This window comes from Ixodes scapularis, unplaced genomic scaffold, assembly GCF_016920785.2.
Source record: "Ixodes scapularis isolate PalLabHiFi unplaced genomic scaffold, ASM1692078v2 ptg002850l_1__unscaffolded, whole genome shotgun sequence".
NCBI lineage: Eukaryota > Metazoa > Arthropoda > Arachnida > Ixodida > Ixodidae > Ixodes > Ixodes scapularis.
The window spans coordinates 227,360-234,466 of NW_024610273.1; the positions used below are offsets into that span (position 1 = coordinate 227,360).

General features: G+C 41.3%; 1 pseudogene; it reads left to right on the plus strand.

Moving 5' to 3' along the window:
• The first annotated feature begins 1,295 nt into the window (after positions 1–1,295).
• LOC120840416 lies at positions 1,296–1,902 on the plus strand (annotated as a pseudogene).
• Positions 1,903–7,107: the final 5,205 nt, after the last annotated feature.

A 7,107-nucleotide genomic window follows, 5' to 3' on the forward strand; every position in this document is an offset into this window, starting at 1 on the left:
ATTAAGGTGGGGTCTGAATGCAGGTTGGACGTCCAACCTGCAGTTAGAGCCCACCTTTATCACTTTGCATACGCATACCTCCCAACAAAGTTCGAGCTTTCTACCGTACGCGGTTTGTCTATGCACTATAAATGCTCCAAAACGTTTTCACGTGTAAAACGGTTAGATTTTCGAAGCAGCTTCGCCCTCTTAGTCATAAAAACAGACCGTGCTGGTCAGCCTAGGATTCTCTCGAAAATATTCCGCCCTTTTGCACCGGGATTCGGAGTCAAGAGAATCGTGGTCAGCATAATGAGGCATTCAGCCGGGACCCCGCTACTAATTTGCAGAGTCCGGAAACAACTGCTGTGTTTTACGACCATCCGCTTCGAGCGATGAGCGTTGAGTGCCATATTCCTCGGCTAATCGCAAGAAGGTCACTGAAGAAAAAAAAGAGAGCCTTCCTTTGACTGTTTTAATGGCGCCCCTTCTGCATTTTTGCCGACAAGATCATTTGAGTCCTTCAAAGATCGCTGAGCAGAGATTTTCTCTTTCTTTTACTACCGGTTGGGAGGAGAGATGAAAAGAGCGTCGTTTATTTAACGGGTTTTATTCAATGGGCCCAAGGAGGTGGCCATCTACTCATTGGAAACATAAAACACCAGGATGAGCGAAAACAAACGAATCGAATATATTATTAGGGTCATTCTCTCGCAAGTTGAACGAGCACGATGGCTCTGCTTGAACTTAAAAACAAAAATGTCGCAGAAGCGTTTGTTAGCAATACTCAACTGTTCCGAATAAATACAAACAATATGCGTAATCCTGCCTGAGCTTAACTAAAATAGTTTATTCTACAAGTCATAGAGGGAACTGAACAAGTCATAAAGAGAACTCCCGATCCTGAAAGGCAGTGGGATTTATACAGTGTCATCTTGCAAGAATAACTGTGTTATACTAGCAAGACACAAACAATCACGGGACGGTTACGCGTAGTGCTCTTATATCAAAATACCTTAGTAACTTTCGGATTTGCCATGACTTTTATACCGGTGTTTTTTACCACATGGAAAGGGTTTTAATTTCAGCGAACCTAAGTCCTGCAAACGTAACTATAGGCTTGACAATGTTTCTTTTTTATGCCCTAATAACGAGGTACAAAGCTTTACGCGGACGTAACGGACTCGGATAAATTTGCCAAAGCAAATGTCACATTTTTCGGAATAAATAATACTATCTGGCCCAATTAGCCAGATAGTATTATTTGGCCAATTTGGAGTGGGCACGGCGACCGTCCGAGCGACAAGTTATCTAACATGCCCCTTCTTTTCGTGATACAACAGATGATGCTGCTGTGCACCGCATGTCCCGTTCCTGCGTTGGAGGCGGCAACCATCGTTCCAAGAATTCCAAGGTCAAACCAAGCGCAAACGTTGCTACCGCACGTCAGCATCGGCGTATTGCACGGACATCAAGCAGCAACCATGACTCAAGGCCAGAGGGGTGCAAGAGCACGGCCCGAAGCAGCTTTCGTCAGTGGGCACGGCAACCGTCCGAGCCACAAGTTATCTAACATGCCCCTTCTTTTCGTGATACAACAGGTTAGTGAAGGCGATTGCATGTGCTTCAAATCTGACAACCGATGTATTATTGTTCTGCCGTGCCCACGAGTGTTTTTGCCTGTGCCTTGCAGTGTCAGGACAATTTATTCCTGCTTCTTTCTGGGGACGTTGAGTTAAATCCGGGCCCGGATAAACACTAGAAAAATAGATTAAACAAGTTCATGAAAATCAAAAGCAAATGAGTAGTGAAATTAAAGAAGTGAAGGAACGCCAGGTTACGTCCCAACAAAGACAGGACGAAATGGCTGCAAAGATCACCCGCCTTGAAACGGCTCTAGACGCCCTTCAGAAGAGCAATTGATATATTGTCCAGCTACGGGGAACGGTTCAAAAGTTAGAAGAACTAGTTCACATCCAACAGACTAAAATAACAGATCTTGAAGATAGAGCTAGAAGAAACAACCTAATAGTATTTGGTATTACCGAAACTCGCAGCGAAACAGATGACTTGAAAACTAAGGTAATTAGTGAACGTTTTTGAACAACAGCTGGGCGTGACTGTGAACACGGTCGAGCGAATTCATAGACTTGGGGGGAAAAAAAATGAAGGTAAATGTCGGCCTGTCATCATGAAACTGTATGATTACAATGAAAAAGTTCAAGTACTCCAGAATTGCAAGAAGCTGAAAGGGTCAAAGATATCGGTGTCCAATGATTATTCGCATGCTACTTTATACAAGAGACGGAATCTTTGGCAAAGTGCAAGTAAAGAAAGGTCCCGAAGATTACGCGTGAAGCTTGTACACGATAAGATGCAGATCGGTGACAAGACGTTTATTTGGAATGATGCTGTTGGCTGTCGCGAAAAAGTCACAGATTCACGGGGTTCACGGTCGGGAAATAAATGACGATCAAACATTGAGAAGGAAGAATGCCTCGGGCTTATTAATTTGAACGCGAAAAGCCTTGTTAAAAAAGTGGATGAACCGGAGCACCCACTTTTAGTACATAATCCACATATTGTTGTTGTTACTGAAACTTGGCTGCACGACCAGATAAGTGATTCCGAGCTTCTTCCGCCATCCTACAAAATAATCAGGAAAGACAGAGGATCCCCGTGGAGGTGGAGTTTCTATTATCTATAAGAATAACATAGCCTGCATCTTGATGGCCGACTGCGCTGACACTGAAAGCTTGTGATGCAATATGACGTTTCGTGGACATACCTATGTGATTGGTGGAGTATATAGAGCTCCTGGTTCCCCAACTGCGTTTCTGGAGGCTATTCATGATTACCTACAACAAAATGTGACCGATCACTCCATGATGATAATTGCTGGTGATTTTAACCTACCCGTAGTTAAATGGGATGACTTAGAACCAGGACCAACTGAAACCAACAATGGCTGACTTTTATTGGACATTGCTTTTTGTAACGATCTCGTGCAGGTGGTTCAAGAACCTGCTAGAGTAACTGGGTCATCTAGTTCTATACTTGACTTAATTTTTGTCTCTGAACAATTGACAAATTATAAAGTAAGCCTTGAAGATGGACTGTCAGATCACAAGATGGTGTTACTATCCTGCAAAGTCGCAACAACGTGCAGAACCGCAAAGTGCTTAACCACGGAAGTGTATAACTTGAACAAAGCCGATGACGTTAGTATTCTCGACCATTTCGAATTACAACTTTCTTCTCTGGAGGGTGTGGAAGACTTAAATAAACTATGGAATCAATTTAAAAGTGTAGTTCTCTACTGTCTGGATGGATTTGTTCCAAAGAGTGTTAAGCGCGTGGCAAGACAAAACCCGTGGGTGACCCGAGAAATAATTCAATTCAAACGTAAGATAGCCCGCAGCCGAAAGAAAAAAACTCGTAATACCGCACTTATTCAAGAACTATCGCGTACCCTGAAATGTAAACTAAAGGACGCGAAGGAAAAGTATTTTTCAGAATCCATGCTTGAATTTATGAAGACATCACCACAAAAATGTTGGTGTCATCTCGCGCCGTCACGGGTGGGTGTGGAATATGTCACCGATAATGACCGTATCATCACTGATCCCGCTCGAATGGCAAACTTGTTTAATACTTTTTTCCAATCTGTTTTTGTAGATAGTGACAACACACATAAAAGCGTTGAAGAGATAAGAGGCGCGCGGCTCTCGGCTATGCCAGATCTGATTATCTCTGAGCAGGGTATTTTTGCTTTACTATTAGAGATCGACACAAAAAAATCCCCGGGACCAGACGAAATTCCCAACGCATTCTTAAAGCGTTACGCGGAGTGGGTGTCCAAATACCTATTCGTTATTTTCAGTAAACGTTTAGAGCGCCATCTAGTACCCTCGGACTGGCTGACAGCGAGAGTCGTACCAGTGCACAAATTGGGAGATAAGCATTCAGTTAAAAATTATAGGCCAATATCGCTGACGTGTGCTTGTTGTAAGAAACTTGAGCGCATTGTGTCTAAGGAGCTGTATAGGTTTCTTGAAGATTCAAACATATTTTTTTCTAACCAACATGGGTTTAGAAAGTCGCTGTCGACTGTAACACAGCTTGCTGAAACTGTACACGACTTTGCCGAAGCTGTTAATAATAGAGGGCAAATTGACGCGATATGTTTAGATCTATCAAAAGCCTTTGATCGGGTACCTCATTTTGAACTTATTCATAAATTATAAAACCTGGGGGTAAATGAAAACATTGTTTTGTGGATTAAAGCCTACCTCACAAATCGAATACAGTTTGTGCAAGTAAACAAAAAGAATTCAGCTACTGTAAATGTACCCTCCGGCGTTCCCCAGGGGTCTGTATTGGGGCCCGTATTATTTTTGTGTTATATAAACGACATTGCGGAAAAGGTAGGGCCTAATGTTACTGTTCGCTTGTTCGCAGATGACTGCTTGTTGTATACAAATGTTTCTCGTCACCATGATCAGGTACAGTTAAATAACTCTTTACAGCAAATAAAAGAATGGTGTGAGCAATGGAGAATCAAAATTAATTGTGACAAGACAGTCTTTTCTATGATAACTAACAGAAAGAAAAACGTTTTTCATTTGTGTACGAATGTGATAACCGACCTCTGACTAAAGTTTCTCAATTTAAATATCTGGGTGTTACAATATCGTCCGATCAGGGCTGGAGCCCACACATTCACAACATCTGCTCCGTAGCCAAAAAAAGCTCTGGTTCCTTAAGCGCAACCTTAAGTACGCTCCACCTCAAACAAAATTAAGTGCACATAAAACATTAATACGGCCAACTTTAGAATACGCTTCTGTTATCTGGGATCCTTTTAGAAGTTACCAAATAATCAAATTAGAAAGGGTGCAAAGAATGTCTGCTAGGTTTGTACTGTCGAAGTATCGAAGAACCGAATCAGTAAAAGAACTGCTTAAACAGCTAAGTCTTCCCCTTCTTTCTGATCGCCGGAAAATAGCTCGTTTAAAATTCCTATTCCCGTTGAGAAATCAAATGTTTAACCTTAATACAAGTAACTATATAACGCCCCGTGTATCTAGCATCTAAGAAGTACTCATTCATGTCAAATAAATTTAGAGAAACCAAATATTGGTACCTATAAGTATTCTTTCTTTCCAAGAACTATATCAGAGTGGAATAACCTCCCCGAAGAAATAGTATAAAGTGATACCCTAGCTTCTTTTGAAACATGCATTTCCAAATTGTATAAGCAGTATTGGCGAACCTTCTCCGTCTGCACTGGATAAATTCGATTACATGTTTTTGACACTTAAACGGATTGGGACTTCCGTGACTCCCTTTATTATCTGCTCATGTGTTCTTGTCTTTTTTTTTTATTTGCCTTTGTTCGATATTGTTTTTGCCCGTTCAGCAGCGTACGCTCTTGTAAGTTTTAGCACTGACAAGATATTATACGTAAAAATGTTTTTGTTGTTTATTCAGTGTGATTTACCAAAATAGTGTACTCTTGTCTTTCGTGAGTTGTAGTCTTCAAAAATGTGCCTTCATATTTACTAGTTAGTGTTCTATTTCGTATACTGTTTCACTCCTTTAACAGCCCCTACGGGCTAACAGTATAAATAAATAAAATTTAAAAAAAAATTGTTTTTACATACTACTACGTTTTTGAGTGCTCGGAGTTTTTTTGTTTTTTTTCTTTCTTGTGATATTCATGTGTTTTTTGGGTGGAGATGGATGATCGTTGGCCAAGTGTGATCACGCGATTACTTGGTTTGTATGTTATTTCCGGTCACATATTACACCTTTGCGATACTCCTGCGCGTACTAGGGGAACCAAGTAATAAATTAATCAATTGTTCAATTATTTAAATATTACCTTCTTAGCCTGCTGAGTGTTAGTGGCTGCTTCATTACATATCAGTACAACCATTTTTGAGAATAAGAATATTCAAGCTATAATCTCATCACAACATTAACCACGTTGACCTTCGACTTCATTCCACTGCTTTTATTTATCGCTCGTCATTTTCAAATTGCTTCCCGATCGTTCATAGGCAGCCACAAAATGGAACTCATTCTTGTATAAGACAGGTTCTTTTTGTCTTCGTATTTGTCATACGCACAGCCATCACCGTCAATCTTACACTTATTGAGCCCAACCTGTCTCAAATCAGGGGTAAAAAAATGTTGATCTACCGAAAGTTCTCTCTTTCTCTCCCTTTCTCTCTGTCTTTCTTTCTATATGTTTTTTTTTTTTTTGTCTTCATACTCTGAGTTTGATTTGACAGCATAATTCCCAGGTGCTTGATCATTTCCTGTAATACCATGTGCGAGAAACATTCGCAGCGAATGACGGAATGGCGCTGGCGCAATACCAACGTTACACTTCACAATTGTTTTTTTGTATTAGCCAGCAGTATGCGCCAGATTAATTGTCTGCGAACGATGGATTGTTTGCAGGTTCAGATATGTGTTGCCCTTGCATTGAACGGTTACAGTCTTAACAAGAGTAGGTGCGCTAAAAGCGGAGGAGTGATACTACGAACCCCAAAAGTTTGCTGATGCGCTTGCGAGGGGTTACCTACCGGACGGCAATACGAACAACGCCTCCATCGTCCGTATGAACACACGCATTCGCTCCATGATATTGCACAAATGACTAAAGAGCAGCAGACACAAAAATTATAACTTTGCCTATTTACCATTTTTTGGCTCTCGACAGCATGTGGTATGATAATCCTCAGCACGCAAAAGTCGTGTTTTTTTTTTTCTTTCTTCTTAACTTAAGTCTGAGTGGGAACAACAACGTTCAATAAAGACGTGCTGTAGCAGCAACGGCCTAATCGATGCCATTTAGATATTGAAAAGAGCGACGCGACTTGTTGCTTTCCCCTGAAGAACATTACAGCCTCACACAGTAATTTGCATTTGAATATAGCACTCCCCCTTTCTCATGCAGTATGCGCTCATCTTACACGCAGGATAAGCGGCAAGCCTTTGGCGGCAATCCACGTAAAGCATCCAGTGAACCAGGATGTTGATAAGACAATTCAGCGTATCTGCGTAGGAACAAATGAGCGTGTCGTTCACGTGCTCATTAGGACACGATACCGCTCG